The 26,623-nt window shown below is 36.6% G+C and overlaps 1 long non-coding RNA gene across 2 annotated transcripts; it reads left to right on the top strand.

Moving 5' to 3' along the window:
- Window positions 1-39: 39 nt before the first annotated feature.
- Window positions 40-25,573, top strand: LOC128143628 (uncharacterized). Of its 2 annotated transcripts, none has more exons than XR_008235827.1 (3): window positions 40-140; window positions 22,655-22,809; window positions 25,388-25,573. It is a non-coding gene; the product is annotated as an uncharacterized LOC128143628 (long non-coding RNA). The 2 variants fall into 2 exon arrangements; XR_008235828.1 differs by having other exon boundaries at window positions 25,385-25,573.
- Window positions 25,574-26,623: the final 1,050 nt, after the last annotated feature.

Here is a 26,623-nt window from a genome sequence, read left to right as displayed (position 1 = left end):
GGTTACCTAATAAGGCTGTAGAATACACATTACTGGGATTTTTGAAAAACAGAATAAATAAGCATCTCTCAGGAATAAGATATGTGTTGTGTTCTTAATGTCCAGTCAGAGCAGAAGGCAGGAGGAGTCAAGATGATCAGGTATGGCTGTTAATGTTTCTAGGTATTTTATTTCCTTCTAAAGGGTTTGGGTTTTTTTTCTTTCTTTCCTTGGTACACCTGGGGTTTTTTACAGTTCAGGAATTTACAAATACCAATTGTGGCTAAATTAAATTTCCCTCTTAGAACAGGAAAGTAATACGCATGTCCCCAGGCCATTTATTTTTTTCCTTCTCAGAAGTAAATTAATTTGTCTACAAACTAAAGTAAATGTAAAATCGGTCCTTGAAGAAATCCAACACCTTTATTCTTAAGACCCTTGGCAGAACAAAGCAGGCTCATTAGACTTATTGTGAAGTTAAAACTCACTGAAATCTTATATACAAGCTTTACTCAAATTGTATGTGCAGGCTTTGTGGGTTTTGATACTATTCTTTAATAACTGCCTTTTTTCTCATTCAGCTGAACTGTTCTTCCCTAGAGACTTTCCTTTAAAACTATCAGCTATTGAAATGGCTGTTACTTCTGTGGACTTCTAGGATATCAAGACATTACCTTCAATTAAATTATTTTTCTAAAAAAGCAAAGTTCCCTAGTCACAACAGAAATGGGGTGCAACCTGACCATAAACAAGCACAATCACTTGTCCCTCCCTGTGTCCCTCTCCACCTCCCAACAAGCCAACCTACATGGACAACGTTTTAGAGTCAATGTTTGTATGAAAAATTTCAGGGATTGATTATTTCAAGGATTTCATTCTAAGCAAAGGCAAACTCCAGCATTGTTGCCATGGAGGACAAGAGAAAAGCTCCTGAAAGAGGCACTTCCTATGAAGAAAATGCAGTAGACAAAAAGATTCTTGAAAAAATTCCAGTTAGGAGAAAAAAATAATGAAAAATGATAATTATCAGAACAAAATAAGTCTGATTCTGAGTTCTTTAATGAGAAAACCAATTCTTCAAACATATGATCACCTAGTACTGAAAAATAAAAGAGAAGAGAATATGGCCAACAGGTGGAACAATAATCCATGCTACAGAGGAAAGAACATTGAGATATTTCTCAAGCAAAGTGGGAGGATAAAGGTTCTGAAGTATGTCTATCGTGAAACTTGTGTGCAGTGTTCAGAAGAACATGTACAGAACAATATGAGATAGAGGAGGCTATCTCACCAACTTTTATCTATCTTTTGTTTTGCTCAGATTTCTTAAGAGTTTCATTGCCATTCTAAAAATCCCTCAGTTTTGTAAATCTTGCTCATTGGGGTACTTAAAATAGCTCTGTAATGTTTTGTGGCCTGGAGTCATTGATATCTATTCTCAACTTTAATTCTCTTTTAATGCAGATTTTGCCAAGAATATATGCCAGCACATTAGAAAACTGTTAAACAAATCACTTCAGGGGAAGTTACTTCTTAAATCGCAGTGCTTGGCCTCAGGTAATCACAAGGTGCTGCAGCTGTCATGGCTACAGACTATTAAGGATATAACACTGGATCAACTGTTTTCATTCTTGGAGAGGCCCCAAAAGGTGGTATTAGGCAATAGCTTTTCTATCGAGAAAACTCATATGCTGGATAATGCAGACTACTCCAATCCTCTTTGATCCAGTTTGTATATGAGTCACTGTGGTGCGGTGGCCAAGTACCAGTGTAAAATCCCCCAACCTTCCCCTGCAATTTCAGTTGGATATTGCACTCCTCGCTTTCTGTCCCAGAGAGTGCAGTTTGTGCAGATTGGCAGTGTGATTTTAAACAGCTGCTGCACATCACTGTAGATTCATTGTATTTCAGTGGCAGGTGAAAGGAATTGTGCACTTCAATCTAATTGTATGTACAAGTGATATACTATAGCTTTCCAAAAAGAGACAAGAGGTTTTTAAAGTATTCTAAGAATCTTCTGAGCAAAGAGAAAAAGGTACTGTAAAAGTAATTCTTTATTAATATTGCATGTTCTATATCCTTAAAATATCCTTGCCACGAGTTTGAAATAAGCAACGGAATACTGTGCAAAGTCACACAGCCACTTGAAAATTTTTGCAAAGGCATTCTCATAGTCCTACATTGTACTACTGGAATCCCAGTGTCAATGGTCTGTAGCCAATGTACAATTTAAAGAAGAAAATCAAGCAATACTTTTTCTACTAAATACTCTACTTCTGCTCAACTTTGCTGAGCTAAGTTATAAAAGCCTGTTAGAAAAGACTGATTTGCTTCCTGGATTGTAACTTCACACAAGCAAGCAGTGTATTTCAAACATACTGTAAACCTGCTAGATACTAGGAAAATTTGCGAAACCAAAAATTGCTTCACAAATTTTCAAACTCATAGCTGTTGAATTATATCCCACCAGTATTTTGTGGTACAGAGTAGATCACATATTTAGATGTTCAGGAGATACTAAAATTTATGCAAGTCAGGAAGACTGAGAAAAAAACAGAATATGACAGTTAATTTTTCTTCTCTGCTCCACTCCAATGAATTTAATGGCATTAGTTTGTATTTAATCCATACTAATAGAGCAGAAAGTAGTTTACTGTCTGAGACAGACATGGATTGGATTAACTCACTTTATTTAAAAGCAAACATAGTCCTAAAATTGCTGATATTTTGTCTGTTAAACTATCATATACTGTCTCTATGGATCAGCACAAAATTAAAACAGGAAAAAAAATTAATTCATGTTTCCATGAGGACATATTACAAAGTTCTGTTAGTTTCTTTTCTGTGTTCAATTGGTATCTTAATATGAGAGAGGGGGAGAGCCTGCAGAAATAAAACTGGTACATTTTTAATAAGACATCTATATTAGAAAAAAGCTTTTTAATAATGTGTTAACCAGTGCATTAGAATCCAGCATGAACAAAACAGTCCACTTGTAAGAAGTGTTAATGGGCAGAGAACAAGTCTTAGACCCCATAATGATCCCACCTAAAAAAGGTCTCTGAACTAAGAACATGCTTCCCAGTGGGTTCCCTCTAATTCCCTACAGTTAAAAGACATACTTTTATAATAGCTGAATAACCTCCTGGTAGTGCTTAATACTCTTCATTGCAAGTTCTAGCTTAGGTGCCTCAAGCTAGGTAGAATGTATCCTACCTTCTACCTAACCTTCTAATTCAATTTCGTCTTCACTAACTATACATATTTAAATGACAACATGCCTCACCTATACTAGAATTTGCAAATGTGCTACTGGCATGTCCATGTGGATATATACTCCACAGAACAAATCCGTCCTCTCCCCAACTACACTTCTAATGTGCTCATGTGCCTCTACACACAGAAGGTAAGGATAAGAAGAAGGAAAGAAAAAAAAAAAAAAAAAAAAAGCTCTAACAAATCTTTTCTTTCCTAAGGAAGCTCTTGTTTTCCCGGGGATGTTAGGAACTTTTGGCTTAATCAGATTTTCACAGATTGCCATATTTGGAGGAAAACAGAGCATTATCATCCGAGACTCACCATCTCAAGTCATCCAGCTGAGTCACAGTACATCATTAAATACTACTTCTCTAGAAATGAGGCATTAGGAAGAAAAGACATAGTGTGGTGCCACGCAAGTTTTCCTGGCATGAGAACAGGCTTTCCATATTACCCACAAGTGATAAAATCATAGGTAGTCATACAGGTTATTTCAAACCACTGTTGATAAAATCTTGATGTATCATCACATCTCTCTGCACAAGGACTATGCCATAAAACAGAAGGTACATTCCATCATGGGAAAATACCTATCTCAAAATTACTATTCTTGACCTTGGTAGTCCTTTCACTCAATGTCTGATACAACGCTAATTTCTGTTCTTCTTCCATAAGGAGAAGGCAGTGATTACCTTTGTCTCTGAAGGCAAACTTTCACCAACTTCCCCCCACCAAACAACCCAAATCCACTCCCCGCCCCCAACACACAAAACCCAACTGTTCAATATTTTTAGAGGTACTTTTAAATTAAGTAATTATTTTCCTCTGTAGGTGTTTAAAAAAAAAAAATTCCTCTAAAGAGGGGGTGAGAGGTATCAATCTCAGTATCTTGTCCTCAAGACTTCTGTAAAGTAGGTAATTTATTATATTATTTGTATGGAAACTTTCTCTGCATTACGTGTTTCTTTTGACCAGAGAGGATAGCTTGCCGGTTTTGTACTTCTTTTTTCATTAGAATGCTATAGATCTTATATGCTAGCATGAACTGCTCAAGTGAATTGAAAATTATCTCCCTGTATATGACTACAACAAGGTCTTGACAGTATGGCAAGAGACTAGGATAGAGGTCTTCAAACTACCACTACCTTGAAACAGTTAACGCAACTGAGAATTTTACTGTGCCCGCTTTATAAAAGTACAGAACATAACACAATTTTGTAGTGTCGCGCACCTGGCTGATCTTGGCAACCTTGATGAATCCACGAGAAGGCTAAGTAGATTTTGCAATGTTGCTATTAAAGCATGAAAGGGCTGACTGAATATTGCATTGAGAGACCTCCTAAATTTTGGCAAGATTTCTGATTCGTGTTTAGGAGTCATGTCCACAGGTATGAGCTACTTAAGCAATGTAAGCATGAAGTTAGTATTTATGCTTTTGCCTGTTAATTTTGACAGCCCACAGCCCATGTCCACCTTTTTGAGTTCTACCAAGATCTAAAGAGATACAAAATGCTGATCCCTCCCTTAATGCTCCTTTCAGTGTCCTTTTATACTGACATTTCTTTGAAATACATACTCAACAGATAGTGTTTCACAAATAGTCTGTATCACTATAGTCCATCATTTTCCAGTATACTCAAACTGTTTCAGTATTTCACATTTGCTTTGCACCAGACTGAAATGATAATTTCTGGGGGTGAGCAAGAAAAGTCAAGAGAAAAGGGACACTTGCCAGCGTGCTTATTCCATACTTTCCTTCCTGGCCATGCGGTCTGCGGTAACTGTAATACATCTGCTCTGAAGTTTAAAAGTGTTTCTAGAACAGCAAGTTCCAGGTCATAAGTCATTATCTGAATAGGGGAGAATAGAAGACAGTATGACTAGAGACCATCTCTTGTCCTTAATGTCTATTAGCTGTCTCACAACAAGAGTGGATACTTTACCTTGAAATATCTATGATCTCAAGGTAAATCCTGAATAGTGCAAAGAGCGCACAGGTGCATTCTGAGCAGTTCTCTGTTCAAACAACCTCCTACTCCTTAACTCTGTAAAAACAGTACATTGTACTATGTTGCACTGTTATAGATTTTCTATGGCATTTAATCCTCCCACCTGGTAAAAGTGAATGGTTATGAAAAATTACCTTCATATTTCTAGACTATGAAGCAGCAGGTGTACTGTTTATATTGCAGAGTTCTGTGTCAAAAATTGTATAGTCTATTGACTGACATCAATAGTGGCTATTCAGCCACTGAAAAGACTGTCTTTGGGAAACAGATTTGCCTTTCAGAAACTTTGCATTTACTTGTTACTCAAGTCACTAGTTATTGAAGTTACTAGTTACTCAAGACACTGACCACTAAGAGCTACACTCCAGCACGTCAAGACCCCTATTGCCAGTAACATTCAGAGAGATTAGATGGCTCAGGAAACAGAACCATAATCTCAAGAAAGTAAAGGAAAACACAGAGGCCACATCTATAAGCTTGACAGCTGACATAAGTGCAATCCACAGGTCCCTTGACAAAATGCAGAACACATTGCAAAACATTTCCATAGGGGTATGCCAATGTAGCAGTGGCAATGAAGTGTATTTAGCACTGACATTGATGCCATGCGAGTCAACCAGTGGAACTGGACTGCGCTCAACCAATAATTTGATTACATCATTAAGGACACAGATGGATGAGGACATGATGTACAGTTTATCCCTTCTCTGGAGACTTCAAGTGCAAATGAGATCACTGATTACATCCAGACTAGAGACACTGAGGCAGAAGTGTGGTGTAAACATCTGTAGACTGAAAAGCTCCAGGCAAAAAATTTCTATGTCTGAAACTGGGGTCCATCACCTAAAACTGTATTTGGTAGGCAGTCTTATTTGGTAGGCAAATGAAGCAGGCTGCTAGGTGACCAGATGCATGTCCTTAAACAAGGTTTTACAAAGAATGTTTTTTCTATGTTTTGACTTCTCCTGTTTTGAAATATTTTGTTTTCAAAGACTACAAATTCTTCAATAAAGAAATCTTTATATACAGCTATTTCATGCATAGACTTAGTCATTATATTTATGCCCATTACAAGGAAGGGGAAAAGGAAGCAGAGAGAAGTGACTTGATGTTTCCCCAAGAAGATAGCAGCAATGCCAGGAACAGAACCAGGTCATCTGCTTTGCTGACCAGGCCTCACTGCCTGCCAGATGTGGAAATTGAAAAGGATCAGAAATAAAGAGACAACCTGACTACAGTAACAAACAAGAACAGCTAACTGGAGGTTTAGGAAGAGCACACAAACCTGCAAGAGTCAAAGAAAATTCTTTTATGCCTAAAATTCTTTTTATGCAGGGATACAAAACCAAACCACCACCTACATATGAAAAAAGCTTGATTTCACTGTTCTAAAGCTACACGGTCACTTTGTGTGACAAACTAATTTGACACATCACAGTAGCTTCATAGAAGTAAGGGTTTCTTGGTTGTATAGAAGTGCCAGTTGCATTTGTGTGTGTCTATTACTTTGGAATAAGGCATCCTTCTGCAGCACCTCTTAGGAAGACTGATAAGAGAGAAGAATCCTACCCAAGATTAGGTAACACTAAATCCCAAATACTATATATGAATGAAAATTCATGCACATGATAACTGGCTATTAGCTTTGGAAAACATTGCCAAAGTGTCTGAGCCAGTCTGAAACAAAGTAAAAAGAAAAGGCAGATAGGATATTGATATTACTTCAGAGGTGGAAGAGACTTCAGGAAAGAGGAAAACACTGTTCAGGGAGCAACAAGGGGCAGAAATAGCCTGAAAAACTTCCAGATTTTTTTTTATCTGCTCTTGTTTTGCTCCAAAACATAAAGCTCAGAGTAGCAACATTGTCTAAATTCAAGGATGCTCAGCTTCTTTCTGCAAAATTGCCTTGCCTGTATAGTTATAAAAGCCTCTTTTTTTTTTTTAATAGCTAACAGTAATCAGCAATTGCCTAAGTCACTGAGATTTAGGCAGCAAGAAGTTACCAAGTAACTATAACCAACTTCATTCATGTACTGTTTCCCCTACAACTCCCTATAAGGAGAAAGCCAAAACAAAGCAGAAGTGGTGCAGAAAACCAGAACAATGGAAACAATCAATCCTTTGTGGGCTTTCTATTTGAGAGACATGTTCAACTTGGTGCAGAAGATAAAACAATAATTATAATACCTACCACCTGGAGCAGCACACCAACAAGAACATGTTACTGACACAACAAAATTGGTCCCCGCCCCCCTTCTGTTACCAATCAGGCAAAGGTTGGTTTACAGACCTAGTAGCCAAATACAAGCAGTTAAAATGGCATAACTCACTCTTCAAGTATGCCCATTCTGACAACATTTAAAGCAACAAGCCCTATAGTTCACTTGAATTTACCATTTTGTCCATCAAGCCACGTGTACTATACCAGATACCAATGTTTCTGCTGACAACAGCAGAGCAATTTGGACAATTTATTTGATCAAACACAGATCAGAAGGGAAGAAACATTAAAATTAGTAATATGTAAAACAAGCTATAAAGAGACATAAAATGTGATGTTTTATGCTGAAAAACTCAAAAATATAATATAGTGGGATTTGAAACCATGGGGAACTGAGCAATGTTTTTTCAGTGATACAAAGCTCCTATTTGTTTCTAGCAATGAAATAGGAGAAAAAAAATGAGGTTTTAAAACTCTGACACAAATATTTATCCAAATTGTGTTAGTGAACTACATGCGAGTTTTGCCTATCCCGGACGCTGGACACACAGAGAACAATGCAGGAAATTCCATGTTCCACCGAGGGAGGATAAAACATTTTAGTATTGTTTTTTCCCTTTCTCCCTACTCCCTTCTGTAGTAGCAGCTGTTTGAAACTCACAAAGTTGAAATCTTATAGTAAATGTTAGGGTGTTGAATTGTAATTGACAGAAAATGAGAAGATGAAATACTTATCAGCCTCATTTTACCTATGTATATGTATGTGTGCATGCATTCACTGGCAGACAGACAACTCTGCAAAACTTCAGCTCTATCAGCACATCAAGCAGTACCTTTTCAGTGCCTGCCCTCCTTGGGACATCTACAGATTAAGCACCAGAGTGCCATGATTACACTGAGAAATTAGGGTCCTACAAAAGTATCCATTCAGGAAAAATGACCTGCCAGCAGGGATTCAATTTCAGGATTCATCCCTTAGACTGATTTTCTTTTAAAGATAATGCTCTCCCTTTTCAATCTCAGCTTAATCCTTTAGAGCATATGGGGAGACTCTTTTTTCTGATAAGAATGTAGCAGTTTTCCTGTATTTTGCCTTCTAGCAAATTGCTTTATCTCTTGTACCACAAAATGTATTGTATTGGAAATCTAAATGACATTACATGATATGTCTAATCAATCAGTCCTGTCTTTTTCCATTAGTCTAGTTGTCTAAATATTGAAAAAAATGAAAACTGGAAGGCTTTTATATAGTCTGCAAAAAAAAAGTTTGAGATAAATTTCTTCATAAGCCATACCAATAGAAAGTATTCCAAAAAGTATTACCTACTTGAATAATTTCAGAAATATACTTCATAATGCCTGCAGAATTATAGGCATTTTTGGTATTGCTTATGTATTTTTGATTGCCTTGAAGATAAATATAAAGAAATAAGCAACTTTATTTCTCATTCTATTTTGATAAAAACAATGCAAATGTAACTTAAGCTCACTCAAGGAAAGATGAAGCTAGCAAGAATGTTCAACAGATGTATATGTGATATGAGAAGTATAGTTAAAACTTTTCACAACCCTTTTATATTTCAGCAAGCAGTTACACTTGTAAAAATATTAGCAAGTTTTAGGAAAAGCCATCAGAGACTATTACACACACAAAAAATAATCAATAATAAAATAGTTGATCAAGCTCTTAAAAGTGACAGGGTTCAATTTAAAAAAAAAAAAAACAAAAAAACACACAACCAAACCAACCAACCATACAAATTAAGATTAAATAACAAGAGTTGTGACAGCTGCTCCTTTCAAACTCTAAAATACATACTATCTCTGAAGTAGTAAATACTTTGTCAGCTGTATCCTGCTGCCTTCACTCATACGTAACAGGTATTATCTTCACAAAATATTCTAGTGGAGTCAACGGCATGCCTTCTCAGGTGAGATGCTACTCAAGATGGGTACATGTAAATTATCCATTTTCTCTGGAGATGGGAGAAAAGCCCTTGGAATGTTAATAGCAGTCTTTAGAGGAAATTTTATTTTTAATTTCACTCTAAATAACTGGATGCAATTCAGTAATACTTTTCTATTGTGTATATCAAGAAATCACAAATGTTAATCAATACTCTTAACATTCAAAGCCCTTACTGGACAAATGCAGTTCAAAAGACATAGCTGTTGTGCCAGAAACTGATACAATGCCTCGGCTATAGTTACATTTTACAGGGATAAACTTGTAAAATAAAACAACAGAATGTAACATAATTTTCAGAAAAGTCTTAAATGAAACAAAGATTCCTCCAAATACTGATCTCACAACTATGAAATTTTTTTAATGGCAATGAGTATTATTTCAAGATCTAAAAAAACCCAAGAAAGATCAAAGCTTCCATTTAATTTTTAGCAACGACTTTAAAATTCCGTATTTTGTATTTCTAATCACATGGTCACCTGTTACCTATACTAAAAATCTGTATTTGTACATTCATTTGTATTTTTACACAACATGTTATTTCACTGCCTCATCTCATTACATTGATATTTCTGTCTGTATACAGAAAAATGAACATGGATTTAAAAAAAAAAAAAAAACAAAACAAAAAAACACCACACAAACCCAACAAATCCTGGCTTGGATTTTTCAATTGTATACTTCACCTATTATCTCTGTCACTATTTGCAGGCATTATAAAAACATGCACATTAAAAACGAATACTGCTCCAGCTCACTCATCAATGTTTTAAAAAAAATCTAAATCTTCAAATATTTCTGAGCTAGTAATAATTCTATATATACAATGTGGTTTTTTTTTTTTTCTACCTGCCTTTTCTATCACAAAATTTTCAAAATTAAGGAATAAACAGAGATCGAGCCTGCTGCTTGCAATATAAAAGCTGATTACTGGGAAGAACTCGAAAGAAAAGGAATTTATTCAGACTGAAAGCATTAAAAGCAATTCAAACTTTCTGGATTACATCATTGGAAGCAGTATGTAATTTGTTCCTATTGATGTCATTTGCTTACATAAAGCCATTATTTTACAAAGCACCTTAGCATATTTATACTTTACTTCCTCCTAACACTCTGATCAGACTCACTTGCACCTGACACATGAAACACGTGGGAAAGACAATGCAAAAGAATCAAGTCTGACAAATATATTTTGCCCAAACCAAACTAACATTAATAGATAAAATGCTGCATCATACGTATTTTTAAGCATCCCCTTGTAACTGAAAACGTGAGAAGAATTCTCCACATTCTGTTCATACAATGACCTTGGATAACTTAGATCTGTTCTTGTGGGATTTGCAACTCTTTTCCTGAATGGATGCAAGATGAGGTAATGCCATTCAAAAGGGGCTGAGCAGTGAAACGTTACATGCAGAACTCAAATATGCTGGCCCCAGTTCTAACCTTGTAATTATATTTAACTGGGTCAATGGAATTTCTCAACTTCCACTACTTGTTTCTTTGCTTCTAGATTTAAAGACTGCCAGTTCCATATGGATAAAAAACTAATAGACGGTATTTCAAATTAACACTACAAAAACATTCAAGTGCAAGAAACACAGATTTGTGCTGCTCATCTACACCATGGCTGGTGAACTGCAGCGTGATACTCTCTGTGCCTTGCTTACTGTATTATGGTAAGGGTAGGTCCTTACCGTTTCACCACATCAATAAGACAGCCACCCAACTGCAAGTAATGTTTTTAATTACCAAATTATATTCCCTTTTAAAAGTGCTTTAAACAATAGAATCTGTCTGAAGCACAGGATAATTTGTTTAAAGTTACGCTGGGGTCAATAAAAGTCAAGCAACTTCATTACATGCTTTTAGAACTGAATGAAATTGTGAAAAAATATGTTCTAGATGACTTGACCTGCCAAAAAGAAAATATCGCACTTTAAACTCTCTAGACTAATAGTGGCACAATTAATGCAAGTGTTATTATAATACATGCAAAAGATGAGTGTGTGTTAAGTAAAACAGAGAGGTTTTGGTATCTGTCTCAAGCTATTTACCCCACAAATACATCATGCTAAGCTTCTGAAACCTCATAAAACTGAACTCTCAGTAAGCAAAAAATTCAGTAGAGCATAAGCTTGTGCCATATTAATCAAGATATCCATAAACAACTTGCAGAGATCTAGATATATAGAGAGATATACTAGTAGAGAGAGATAAAAGTTTCCTACTCCGTTTTCTTTGCACAAAGCAATACAGAAAAGTCACCAGCTAACTAGTAGAAGGCTATACAACGCAGTCGTTGAGGTTTAAAACAATTCCTGAGTCTTCAGTTTACCTTTGACAGAGTTCTAATTTACATGCACACATCTTGTTCTAAAAAAAAAAAAAACAAAAAAAAACAAAAAAACAAACCACCACATCAAATTCAAAAAAGGACAAATTAAAAAAGAAAACAGAAGTAATAACATTCCCCCTTACCTTCTTCATCTTTGATGGGTCACTGGTAATTTTTTGTATGCCTCAAATCCTGTTTACAAGCCATTTTTTAAACGTAACTTCGGAATGGCATGCCTGGCAACACTATAAATCACAAATATAGTATAAATAACTGTATACTCACACACCATGAAAAGGCACATACTTATGGTTTCAATCCTATGTTGCCTTTAATAAGAATAAAAGTTCATCGTAGAGAACACCATAAAGCATGCAGAACAATGACAGTGCTGCATATTCTCCCTAAAGTGCAGATGGTACTAAAGCAGATTTTAAGATAAAGATGAAAATTAAACCTCATTCACTCCTCCTTGTTCCTCTTCTGGGAACCACCCCCCACACCCCCCCCCCCATCACCCAAGAAAAAGAAATACCAAACATATTCACGGAATATAAGTTATTTGCAATTTCTCACACTGGGTGATCAAATGTTAACCAAGATATGTGCAGAGAGAACCAGCTTAAAGGCTTTATTTCTTGTCTGAACTGGACATAAGTTGACAGCCCCAATTAAAATTAATACTTCTCCACTTTACTCTGCTATAATACGTTTTTTCAACAGGACATCAGAATTAATAATTCTTCATATTATATGACTAGTGAAACGTTAGAAGTTTCATAGACAAACACTGGTGTAAATACACTCAGATATAATCTCTTCTTAAAACTTCCACCAGAAATCAATATTTACAGAAGTACAATACAAGTCCTTGCAGTCCAAGGCTATATATCAAAAGTCAGCACGCCTTGGACATTTCCCCTTTCCAATTAAACCTTAACTTACCTTGCATAGTCAAAATCAGCTAGTGAAACTAAGCTGTTAGAAATCTGAGTTCTTTTGTCCACTATCTCATATTTATCTGCCTTTTTTTTTTTTCCATTCTGCTGCCATCTGCTGGCAGAAAATTTATTTTACATTTGATAGTCTCCTGTTGTATTACTTACCACTGTTACAATATGAACCTTATTTTCCATGTTTCTTGGCCAACTAATCAGGTACTGTTACACTTCCAAGTCAAAAATTTTCAGCATCAACGGCCTGTATTTAGAGATCAACATGACTTTTCTTGGCTCGGAAAAATTGTGCCTCTAAAATGCTGTCCATAACAATACAGCATTTAATATTTGCATCTTTTTAAAAATTACATTTTTTTCCAGATCACTGAGACTGTAAAAACATTTCTGAGCACCAGTAAAACTTTCTGAATCTCTTATTCGTTCTTGTCAAACTACAATACTGTATCTTGAAGTTCATACGCAACCACTTTCTCTTGAGTTTTTTGTGCATTTTCTGATAAAATTCACAAGAACAGTAAAATGTTATCCCATGACCTAAGAGCATAATAAATAAAATGCAACATAATTTCAAAAAAAGTAAGCTTAGTAAATTGTGCAACGTGCAATATTTTTATGCTAACTAGTTTTTAATTAACATTCTACTTTAAGAAAGTAATAAAAGTATTTCATTACAATCTACTAAATTATAAAATATCATGCTTATACAATAGGTAAGGTATAAGCAATGCAAAAAAATGGATTATTGTTTTATGTATGCAAACCCTTTGAAATAGTACTTGTATTCTAAAAGTAACAGAAGCACTTTCTAAGAAGAAAAATTAAGTGATCTTAAACTGAAAAGTTATGCTGGCTAGCCCCTGGATTACAGTTATATGTAGCTCACTAGTGACAGGGGTACAATTAGTTTTCCATAAGTTCCAGGGACAACCACAAAACAAAACAAATTATAAAAAATATCTTCAAGCTTTATGGGGGCAACCTTTGTTCTGTTCCCTTGCCTACAGATGTACATATTAAATTTTTCTATAGAAGCAAGACATTCTTTTCAATAACCCTTAGCTAAAGTTCAATATATGTAGATCTGTCCCAAGGATTACACTGACAAGAGTTCTTCAAGGAGCCTGCATGTGTTTCTTTAGCCTTCATTTTGCTTTTTCATTGTCAGGTCTGTGCTGTAGCAACAAGATGTAAACCTTGCAGACATAAACTTGATCTTTTCAAACTACAGGTGCACATAAATGAACTGCCATGCTTTGTACTGTGAAAAGAATCTCGCAGTTTCAAGGCATCAAACTAGCCCTTTCTTAGTTTCACTAATTTGGCTAAGCACTTGAGAAACTGAGTTCTCTCATACTCCATGAACCACAGTGAGGCATCAGGTATTTAAGCTATAATTTTGTCCAGCTAAAATCCACAAAAGCTTTTGTTACCGACGTTTTACCATCTCATGCAAAAGAACTGAAGCGATCCAAAAGCAGGTAGATCTTAACATAAAAAGAGCATCTGTACAGCTCTATATCCAAAACAAAACACACATTCTGTGACTTCTTCCAATTCAGCCATTCTATCAGTTCTTTCCATTCCTTAGCACATGCTGAACTACAGCAGCGTGACTGCATGGAATTGTTTCTGCTGCCTCAACACTGGAAACACTGTTCCACTAAAAAGTCAGAAGGCTCTTCAGAAAGGGCCCTTCAGAAGGCAAAGGGCCTTCTTTGAGTTGTGAGGCTGTTAGAGACTTTGCTGATACAGACCACCTCCAAATCTTGAGTGCATTGACTGACCTGAAGAACCAAATAAGGTGGAAATGAAAAACCACCAGAGCCCTATCAGTCCAACTTCTTTATCAACATCAATTAATACCTCTTACTCCCATCTTACAGTTTGTGAAAACTTTGTGTGCTCATCTGTGTGCACAAAAATATATATGTTCATGTGTATGTGTTTACATACATAGGGCATATTGGAATACTCTTGAGTCATTAACAAAATTTGTCTTGTCAGAGAAAGCGAGAAGGAATAATGGTATGGACAGGCAGTCAGTGCTGGAGGAGCAAAAGCAAAAAACAATGAAATAATAAACTAAGAAATTGTGGTGGAGTTGTGAGGTATGCTAAGAGCAAGAGTTACAATTTTCAGTATTTCAACAGCAACAAGATTTGAACAATCTGCTTTTTGAAAAGCTGATGCAGAATGGCTATTTTTGATGCATAGGAACCAGGGTAGAGCCAACTAAAGGATGCAAAGTTCAGATATAGTAGTTAATGAGGAGTCTACATCAGAACTCACAGCGAAGTCTTGATTGCATCCTCAGGTGTGTTAGCAGATTTTAGAGAAAAAATTTAAAGAGGGAATGCTGAATGTTTCATCTAGTTCAATGTTTGTGCACTTCTGCAAACTGTTGTCCTGGTGCACCAGAAGTATTTCAGTACTTCAGCCAACGCTTTGCAGAGCGGATACCTCTAAAGAAAGTCAGGTCTTGGTTAAGGTAAGGACTGCCATCAAATTCTCAGGGCTGTAGAACAAACACTCGAAAAGGGATATGATAATCAAAACAAGAAAGACTTGGGAAACATTTTCAGTTCATTTACAGTCTCATAGACTAGTTATTTAATACAGTATTATTTTAATTTACATTTGTAGTTCTCTTATTTTACTTTTTAGAAATATAATAACCTGTGGGACTAAAATAAGGTAGAATCCTGGGGGTTTTTTTGGTTTTTTTTTGGGGGGGGGGGGGTGTTCCTGTTAGACATAAATCAAACAGTATATGCAGGAGAAGCTGATACAACACACGGCCAGTTGAACACCAAAGCAAATCAGTAACTTACATGATTATTGAGAAAAAAACATTGTATCATCTTCATGGGAAACTAAATTCAAGAATCCTTAACTTTGACATAAATAGGATTTCTTCCTGAACACTTACTAGAAAAATATATTAATCCAATAGCATATTTGGATTATATAATTTACCCTGATGGCATTCCAAACCACCTTTCAAGAATAACTATTCTTGTTTTCAAGACAAACATTACAAAATATTTAAATGTGGAAATATGAAACACATAATATGCAAGCATGAGCAAACGCAAAGGCGTGAACATGGACACACACCCTTTTCCATACTTTAGGTAGCAAGATTATTATGAGCCAGTCCAGGAGAAAAAGCTTTCTAGGTACGAACATATGATTGACACATACGCATCCCACTATACTGCAAAATTCCCTCATGTCCAGTACTGAGACAAGCAGCTTTTTAAACTGGAGCAGGGTTTATACAGACCAGATGCAACCATAAAAACACAAACCACTTGAACCTTAATAAAATACACAGTAATGAAAATGTTGTAAAACAGACACTAAAAACATAAAATCTTAACAAGCTTAATCACAATGAAACAGGGTCAAAGCTACTAAGTCCTGCCATCATGTGCAGAAAGCCAACAAACACCAGATGTATTTTGGTTTGGGGCAGGGGGAGGAAAAAAACCCCAAACCTGTTTTGAGCATCATAACAATCTACAAATGATACACAGACAAAATACATAGAGCATTTAATTCACTACCTTGAAAAGTTCCCGTTTCGTACTAAAATTCATACGGTCACAACTCATAATCTATCCTATAAAAGAGACATCTGGTATGTGTTAATAATACACAAACTGAGGGACAGTTCTCTCCCCTCGACCCCTTCTTTAATATTATTTTCTGAAGAACTTTGCAATACTTTTCTGAAACAAGCAACTCCACTTTAATGCAGATCTATAAAATCCTAAACATTACTTTTAAGCCACAGATCCTTATAACTTAGTATTTCTTACATGTATATGAGGTTATTTTATTTGTCATAAAAAGTCACATTTACATGAAAAATGTCTGAAAATAAAGTAACACTCATACCACATCTGAACGCTTTATCTCAGTATTTTCCTTTTTGTAAGAGTAGGGATCCCTGTTTACCGAACTTTCTGAACCAATTCAACCTTCTATTCTTTTAAAGTAAACACTCCACTCCTTATCATGATTTGATATTGTTATGATGCTACGATTGCAAACGCCATTTCCCATGGATTCATAAAATACAGTTTATTAACCATTAATCTTAGGCTCTACAGGACAGTGTAGTATTCAACTCAATGCTGATTCTGCAAGCAGCAAGAAGATACTTTTGCAGTTTTAAGTTACCAAGGTTTAGGATTGACTTCTCTGGGCTGATTTCTGTGCTTGCGCAGAACCCAGGCAAGTTAGCAGATCTTCACGTAAGCGTGGGATCAAAACTTCTAATAATGAGCAGCCTAAGCACTTAAAAAAGCCTAAAAATTTATAAAGCAAACTGGAAAAAATTGGCTGCCAATTCCTTTGTCTTTTATTTTTTTAAAGCCTTTGCAAGCGTTTTCCTCGTGGGGGGGGGGAACTTGATTTTTTTTTTTTTCCTTCTGAAATAAAAGTGAAGATCTGTGACTCAGTAACTGTAGCTTCAGGAAAAACACCAAGTATCATGAGACAGACATGAAAATCACAAAGAACTGGCAAGACTTTCCCATTGCAGGATTGAAGTATGAGACTGCCAAAGTAACTGAACAATTAACTAGCAGCCAAGTTGCTCATACAGTTTTCTAAAAGCAAATAGCACTGCATTCCAGATCATCACAGAAAATGAATGATGTAGGGAGATTTAGGCTACTCGGGGGTGGGGGGAGAAAAAATTAAGGATGAATAGAGTGCAGCATTGCCATGGATTTTCCAAGGAGATTGTGGGATCTCACTCATTAGAAGTTTTTACGAACAGGTTAGACAGACATCTGTTGGGAATTAAGTAAGTACAGTTTATCCTCTCTCCGGGCAAAGGAGTGGCCAACATAACATCTGGGGGTCTCTTTCAATCCTACTTTCTATGATGCTATACTCTGCAAACGGAGAATGGAAAAATACTTTTTAAACAATATTCAAGTTTTTTCATAGTGTTAAGAAGCATGCTTTGAAAAGAAAAGCAGGGCAGTGAAAGCTCTAAAGGTTCAAGCTGGACATTCTTTACCAGATATTGCTGTTCTGTAGCTCAATGAACATTATTTCACTGGTTGCTTGTTAAATCTCCAAACACAACCACTGCTGACAGGTTTAAAATTTTTCCTGCTCTGAATTCTCTGGAAGCTACAATTTTTTTTTTTTTTTTTTTTTTCCTTTTACCTGCAAAGAGAATTCCTTTATTCTATTTAAGGATACACACACAGAGACAAGCACATATTTCAAAATAGTGTATCAACCCTGCACTGATCTGTCACCCACCAGACATCACCCTGTAAATCTCCCAAAACAATTTTGTTACAGTCCGATAATACTCTCTATATAAACACTTTATCTTTAATCACTGCTGTAAGTAGTTACATCTTGAACTGAGTGGATATACACTGTCACCTGATATTTAAGATATCAATCCTTATTTTTTTTTATGTACACGCACACGTGTATATGTATGGGAAAATCCTCTCTGGAAAGAAAGAGAGAGATTACAGCAAATATGCCTAACATCATAGCAAAGAAGAGAGGGGATCAACCCAGGAGAGGCACGTACTCACTGAAATTGATGGAGTTGCAGTCATTTACACGAGGGCTGACTCTGATCTTGATTCTGCCATATCTTTCTTGAAATTTTTATTTTAAGCCCCGTTCCCCTCAGTTTAGTGAGAACAAAAAACCAACTCAACTACAGACTTAGAGGTGGGGTGTAATAGGTCAGCCTCACAGTGCACGAAGCAGAAGGGAAGAAGTGGACTGTGAGAGGTTTCTGCCAGGGCCATTGTTAGACTCAAGTGATTTTTTTAGAGGCCTTGAAGTAGCCAAAGCTGAATTGGCTGTGAAACACTGAACGTGAAAACAAAAGGGCAAAACTTCTCTCAGAATCCAATTCTGGGAAGAAGCTCACAGCCCGAGTAAATGGACTGCATGATTAGACAAACGTATTCAAAAGGCTCACCCTGCCCTGTAGGAACTGGCTTCCGTTCAGCTGCAGCTGCTATTTCTGCAAGGTACGGGCTGCAAACAGAGCAGCAGATGTGAGCCACTGCTCTCCGTTATCCCACCGGGCACGGCAGGCTGGTGCAGGCGTGTTACACAGCCAGATCACCCCTCTGACCTGGCCACAGTCTGACACTTCACAGTCCTAAGCAGGACACTGTCACAGGCTGCAGCGCTGTGGCCCGTAAGGGTAGTACTGCCTTACTTTTCCAACGCCATCTCCAACACTGGCCACCCTGTGTTTTAGAGCAAAAAGCAATGTCCAAACAGGGTACAATCTACTACCATTAGCAGACTTTTTCTTTGAGATTTTAAATCTGATTTAGACCTGCAGTAGGGAGCTTTTATACTACGTGCATCCCATAGAGTCTCCTTTGGTTTTTTAAGTAACTACATGTTTAAGCACTATGAGACATATCCTCAGCTGAAGAAAATGGAGGTACAGCATTGCACACCAGTGAACCACCAGCCATCAACATTTTCATAAATTCATTCTATGTTTCAGAAATATTCTTTGCACACCCGAATTCAAAAAGTCTGCAGTTAAACTGAAGACATATGTTTAAAAGGAAAAAAATACAGTATTTTGTTTGTAACACCTGATTGTCTTATGAACGTTGCTAAATTCTTATACTGAAGACAAGGGAAAAAACCTCCCAGTCCACTTTCTGTACACCACTAATTCATTTCTATATTTCTTATTATGTATGTCCTTATTTATATCCTCCCTCATATAACTAACCTCTTTCATTCTTGTATATCTTCAGTTAGGAGCTTCTCTGCACTTCCAATTAATTTTTGTGTTTGGAAAATGAATATTTCTTTTTTGTTTCTAGGTAACTTTTCTGACAAACTAACAACTGTAACAGAGTATCATATATTAGATGAATCAAATGATGTACAGAACAACATTAGAATATTTCTTTAAAATCCTTATTAAAAAAACGGTTGCTTTGCTTCTTTCCACCTCAGCCCCAACTCTCTATTGCTGCCTTGTGTTTCAGTGTTTGGGAATAATCTCATCGTTTCCCTCCAAGTTCTACTTAGTCTACCTCCCCCTCTATCAAAGCTCTCCAGTTAGGAACCTACTTGGATAACTTCTAGATTGCATTTTTTTTTTTACATGCACTTTTTAATTTATTTCCCAGGCTGTACCAACTAATTGGTTTAATGAAATGATTTGTCATCTCATATTTCAAAGGCAGAGCCTGTCATGCAGGAATCCATCCTACTTTTCATGTTCATCATGTACACTGAAGATGTCAAACACAAATAGTTTTCAAATCTGCAAACCTTTGGGAAATAGTTTTCTTGCTGGGCATATTAGCAGACAATAGTCATCCTAGTGACTTTTTCACATAGTATTCTTTTTGTATTTAAGAGTTTCATTTGGACTTTGCGAAACTAAAAATCTCTGTATTTCTTTCAACTATAGAGCTGCTGCTGGCAAGCTTTTTAAAAAATTAACTCCTACTTTGAAGTTTAAAATCAGCTTTTAAAAATCTTGAATATAACTTTTTATTCCCATTAATAACTAAACTATTCATGTGCAGAATTATGTTCTAAAATGCAGATGTGGCATGTAAATCTGTAAGGGAATGTGCACTAACTCTTTATTGTAACTTATAACATAGCTGCTGTAATTAAAATAATTACTAATTCTTCCAAAAAGTTATCTGAATCTGTACTGGCTCCTCCTGTTTATAAAATGGCCAGTGACCTAACGGCTACCTTCAAATGGTTTGATTAAATGTAGGAAACAATGTAGCATGATCAGAATAACTTCTTTCTTTGAGAAAAGGCCCCATCACTAGAGAGGAAAAAAAAATTATTCCCTATAGTGAAAACAACTGTCCATATTCTATTTCCAGATATGGATTAATTATGCTAGAATTAATCTGAGGTAAATCCTATCTTCAAAACAGTAATTCTAGATTTATCATTCTAGATCTATAACAGTGTAACAAGAAGAATTTGGTTTAATTTCTCCTTAAAATAAGCCCTTAATTTCATACAGTCATTATAAAAATCTGCAGTCTAAGTGTATTTCTTTTATAAAGACAATCCTCCCACATGAGCCACAGACAGGGAAACTTCTATAAGTCCTTCAGGACATCTTTTTAGATTACTCTTATTTTTTGCTTATTACTGCACTTATGTGAAGTTATCCATTTAGTTTAAACCATATTTCTTTCATACAGGCTCATGAGTTGCTGTAGAAAATATCCTGCCATTCCAGAAGGAGAGTCAAATGTAAAGCAGATATTCCTTACAGCTTCCCCCATTCAAATAGTCATTAAATGTACATAACCTCTATCTCTTGACAGTGAAAAAGTAATGTGACAGATAGTTATGCTAGCAATAGTTGGTATGATGGAATTAGTAAGAGCACAATTAAATCCGAATGAATGTCCATACAAAATCACACTTAGACAACTAGCACAGTAGAAAACCACTTCTATCGACAGCTGGTTTAAGAGTCATTAGATTCACAATTCTTCCACCTGAACTCATGTAAAAATGGCAGCTTACAAGACAGTAAGAAATATTGACCATTTAAGAACATGCAGTGCAAAATACAGTGTGCTCCTCCCATAAGCCTTCTCTGAATCTTGACACTCCTTCTTGCTATATGGATTATGCTTTAAAAAAGATAAAGCGGTGCTTTACCAGTAACGGAGTTGTTAGTACAAATACTATAATGTCAGCAAGACAGGCTGGCTTAGCCAAGAATAAAAGAGATTGAGACTTAGGAAGGACCCTCTTGTTTGCTGGCCCCTTTTTATAGTGGTATTTAGGCACCTCGCAATCTTTGTCTTCGTAGTATAATTGCAAAGTGAGGAATTATTATAATTGCCATTCTACAAATGAAAGAGAGACTAAGGGGCTATATTTTAAAGGTACTTAGGTGCCTGAAGATGCAGATAGGCACCTACTGGTATTTTAGCTCTTAACCTAATTAGCAGATTTAGTTGCAAATTCTAGCCTTGGGCATCAGTGTTTGATAGCTGTGCCGTCTATTAAATCACCAGGAATATCATTACAGCTGTCTTTCTGAGTTTCATGTTTAGTGTTTACATGTAACTTTAGTTAAATGGAAGAAGAGAAGGAGAATATTCCAAAACAGTGGGGAATAGACTTAAAGCGAATATACATGAACAATTTGCACCAAAATACATAACAGGCATTGGAATTATGCCAAGACAGGATATTAAATACCCTAATTTAGTTAGTTTAGTTGCATGGCCTTAGATGTATTAACTACATACTACTTCTGTCACATTACAGTTTCTCCTTTCATTCTGAAATTCTAGTTCATAATGCTCCATTCTAGGACAAGTAAATCTCTTATGTTTATTTTACTCTCAGCTTTAATGCTTAGTTATTTAATCTTTGTATATTGTGTCTTTATCTGAAGTAAAAAAAAAAAAAAAGATTGTTAACTGTATCAGGTTGCACACAACAGTATGTTTATACAGCTAAGAAATTCTCTGTTAACAACTCAGGTACTATTTAGCATTAAATGGGTTAAAAACATTTGCCAAACAGCTGCCAGTACAAATATTGCATGGAGGGGTTGGCAACATGGGTAGGAATTCACAAATAAGTACCTTAAATGAACTTAGAAACATTAATATTTCAAACTTCCCAAATCAAAATGAAACATTAGAAGGCTGACATTTATTCTTCTATTTTTATAGCACAGTTCACAAATTGTACCAGTTCTATATTTATGTCACTTCTAAAATAAAAAAATGGAAAGCAAATGTTTCCCACTTTGGTTTGCTTCATAGCTTTTATAAAATTTAATTGTTCAATGTAACCAAACTAGTATCACTTGGACTAAATTACTATTGTGCCTCTATGTGACAAAAATATTAACTAACTATAATTCTGCTATAACAGGTGACATGACAGGAAATAAACTGGCTTGAGTTTGCAGTTCTCCTTGGTGCCACATACCTGCCAGATCTGTCACCATTTTCTCTTCTGCAAGATAAGCTCACAGTTTAGAAGACCTCTAGCTGGTGCCACTATACTTCAAAATCTTATCTCTGGAGGTATGTATGAAGAACCACACTGTATTTCATTAATGATAGATCAGTCATTGAAATACGCAAGAAAATGCAATGCTGGGCTTTGTATCAAATAAAAGCTAATACTGAACTTAATACTGAATTTAAGTCTTTAGCAATACCTATTCATAATGAATAAGGATTTTTAAATTTAGTTTAAATTTAGATTGACCAGTTGCTGGTCAACAGCCATTTTAAAAAAGGCAGGTATCTTCTTTTGAAGTTCACAATCCCAATCTAATCAATTAAAATAATGCGGGTAGGAAAAAGAAAACAATACCATCATAGAGAAAATCCACTACAAGTTTCTATTGTCATACTATAATAGTATTTTTAATGTACACCTTTGGATAAGCAAACACAATGTTGTAGAGATGTACTATGACTTAGTTTTTAATTCCTGCACCATTTAAGTCTTATGGATGTGTAGGGCAGATATTTAGCTTTTCAAAACTATTGATTTATCCAAAAGTTAAGCTTAATGGCTATTGTATATAAGCCCTGGTAAAAGGGATTCTCCTCTAAGACAAGACATAAAGCTACTGTTGTCCTGCAGAAATTTTCATTACTTCTCACCGTAAGACCCATTGTCTCCTTACTTTCTCCGAGCCCTGCAGCCTGAGGACACTGAACCAACGGCCCCTAATTTATCCAGCTCTTCCCTCTGCAACTTACATCCTAGTTCAGCCTTACAAATAGATTAACGGCTACCCCCTGCAGTGCCATCAGTGCCAATTCTTGGATTGGACTGGGCTGTGCTGGTGCAGACCCCCTGGACCACGTTGTGATGTCAGGACCAGCCAACATTGTGTTCTTGTTCTGGCTAAAAGTGCAATCAGCTGGGACAATCTGGTACTTTCTTGTCCTGGTCACAGCACAGTAAGTTGTGACAATTAGGCATTCCCTAACCATACCTGAAACTCCTGTTGCCTGGAACCATATCTGAAACTCCTGCTGCTTGGATTGCAGCCCACCTTGGAAGGTGCCAGAATTACCTGACAAGAATTGTGGCCAGAATGGAAATATACTGACCAAAGTCAATCATCTCACGATCCTATAAATAGCAATTCTAAGTGAGACCCTTTGAGCTCTCCGGGATCGCAGCAGGCTGTGACCCAGTATCTCCCTGAGGTGGGATGCCTCTCAGGGTAGATTTTGCGAGGATTTCCAAGATCATCTGCTGATAGATGCTGACAAAGAAGAAGGGGTCAAAGATCATCTGTTGACAAATGCTGATGAAGGAGAATAGCGAGTAATTCACTACAATCAGATTTCACGAAGTTGCAAAGATTATTTGGTACCAATAATTTACTACAATCAGCAAAGAGAAAAATCTTGACTATAGGTTAACCTCTGTGTGTGTGTGTGTGTGTGCAAGCGATTCAATTTAGGAAACTTTGTAGTGTTGATTATAGCAAATTTTATTAAATCACTCTGATAATTGGCTAATGATTAAGTACTGTCAAAAATCATATGACCTAATCTTGTTATTTACCATAATAGTACTAATAAATCTTGAATTGCTGCTACCTCAAAGTTGTGTAGGATCCATAATCACTCATTCCCTGACAAATTGGCGTAGTAACTCAACGGGAGGTTTTCCTTACCCTTTATATTAATTCCATTAGACATAAACCATTGACCAAGTCTGGGACTAAGTCTGGATACAGCCACACCTAGACCCCTCTCTGAGGAGTTTAGAAAGCAAGGGGGTCCACTCTGAACCTGGTGACTCAACGGGAGGGTCTCCCTTACCCTTTTGCGTCTCCAGTCTCTGTGTGAACTCAATTTTCCTTTGTATGTTTCTTCCATGCAGTAATTAATAGAGTGAACCTTGCCATCGAACCTTGTTAAGTCGCACTTTTACAACAGCATATTAAAATCACTTTTGCTAATACCTTCAATGATTATTCTTTAAGTGATCTAAATCACTCATTCGTGACAGGGCTTTAGGAGATGTTACAGGATTAGCCTAATTGCCAAGACCTTTCAGGTGACCTCAAAGCCAGGAACGGCTTTACTGGGAGTCACCTATGTCCACTCCTATGGTTCTCATCAGACACAACCCATATCATCATGTCCTTCAAGCCACATCTCAGCAACCCATAACCTATACATCTTTTCAAGAACATCACCGTACAGGCAAGATATCCAATCCTCTTATTTATTGGACCACTTACACTACCAGAGGAAAATACCATGCACAACAGAGAAATCCCATAAAATACTAGGGAAAGAAATATGGCAAATGTGACAAGTGGAACTAGAGCATGCCTTATTCTTGCCATTAGAAGAGGGCTTATCAAAGTATGTAGCTACTGCACATGCACTCTCTCTCATGTGTACATGTACACACACACACAGTCTCTTTTTTCTTAGGGAAACCTACCTTTGCCTTCTTGCCTCAAAACTGCTGGCTGAACACTGAATCCAGTACTGCCACACAACATAAATCTGCTTGCATACCACCTATACCTGAGCTCAGAACACGAAAAAAGCAGCTCCATGTGACGTACGAGCCAGCTTTACATGCATTTATCTGACAATATTTTGTTTCTAGCAGGTACAAAATCCAGCCATGCTAGTCAGCTGCTTGGGATGTCCCTTCTCCCATCACCCGCAAATCAGCACAGCTCAGCATGGCTAGCAACTCTATTTTTTGAACAGGCAGAAGTCCTGACCAAAGTCAATCTGTACAAAGATGGTGCTACTCCTTTTTACTGAAGCCGCTCCAGTAAGATCAGTGATGTCCTTTGTAAGATTAAGGTAAGTGCAGACATAAGTCTTCCTGGCTTTCTTCAAGACAGCAGAGCACTCAAATATAGAGCATCTTGATTTACCGGCAGATTAGTTTTTGAACTGACAGTGCTGACACTGCCAAAAAAAAAAAAAAAAATTAAAAAATTATCTTTAACAGGAGCAACCAGAATGTGGCAGAGAATCATCTCAAAGAATAAAACGAAGGCCAGACCAAGTGTATGCAATCTCTCATAGAGCTGTCAACTTTTTTCTTTCTGCTTCATGATTTACAACAGCACAAATTGTGTCAGATTTTTCTGACTCCCCTTATCTTCTCTAGTACTGAAAAGGCCACATATGTCTGTCATATAGCAGCTTTCCCTCCCACAAAATGTCCAGAAACCAGCCTGAATATACACTTTAAAGCAGGAGAACAGAGGCCAGGCTGTCAGTGCCCAGCTTTGTTAATATTCCAGTGAAACACTTCTACCACAGCTCCCACAGGGCAGAGGAAGGGATGGGGACTTTTCTGGACTGTTAAGAGTTTGAGAACTTTCTCCTGTATTTGCTTTTCTGTCATTAAGTCTCTGTGGGCAGCCACCTAAACTTATTTCAAGATGGGCCAAGACATAGAGTCTTCATAAAGAGTCTTGGGCAGATATCAAATGACCACAGAGGCCTTGGAATATTGCTTTTTAGGAGCGGTGTATGGAGGAAAATCTTTTCGCTTGTGCATTTTTTGAGAATAGCAAAGATGTCTTACACTCAGTATGCTTTTGACTCCTGGTAGGAATTAAAATGCACTGCGTTTGATGACAGGAATTAGCTACTTGCTATAAACTAAAAAAAAAAAAAACAAACAAACAAACAAAAAAACCACCTTAGCTCCTAAAATCATCTGATGATGGTAGAGGTATCTCCTTCATTTGTTCACAATATATTGTTCATTATTGACTTTTACATTTTGCTGGAGGGGTGCAGCTGGCAGAGGTAAAAATGCCTGTTTGCTTTGTGCCAGGTACTGCAATTTGGGTCAGATTGATACCTCTGGAGAAAGGTA

The sequence above is a fragment of the Harpia harpyja genome, chromosome 6, assembly GCF_026419915.1.
Source record: "Harpia harpyja isolate bHarHar1 chromosome 6, bHarHar1 primary haplotype, whole genome shotgun sequence".
Classification (NCBI taxonomy): domain Eukaryota; kingdom Metazoa; phylum Chordata; class Aves; order Accipitriformes; family Accipitridae; genus Harpia; species Harpia harpyja.
This window is presented reverse-complemented; position numbering and strand designations above follow the sequence as displayed.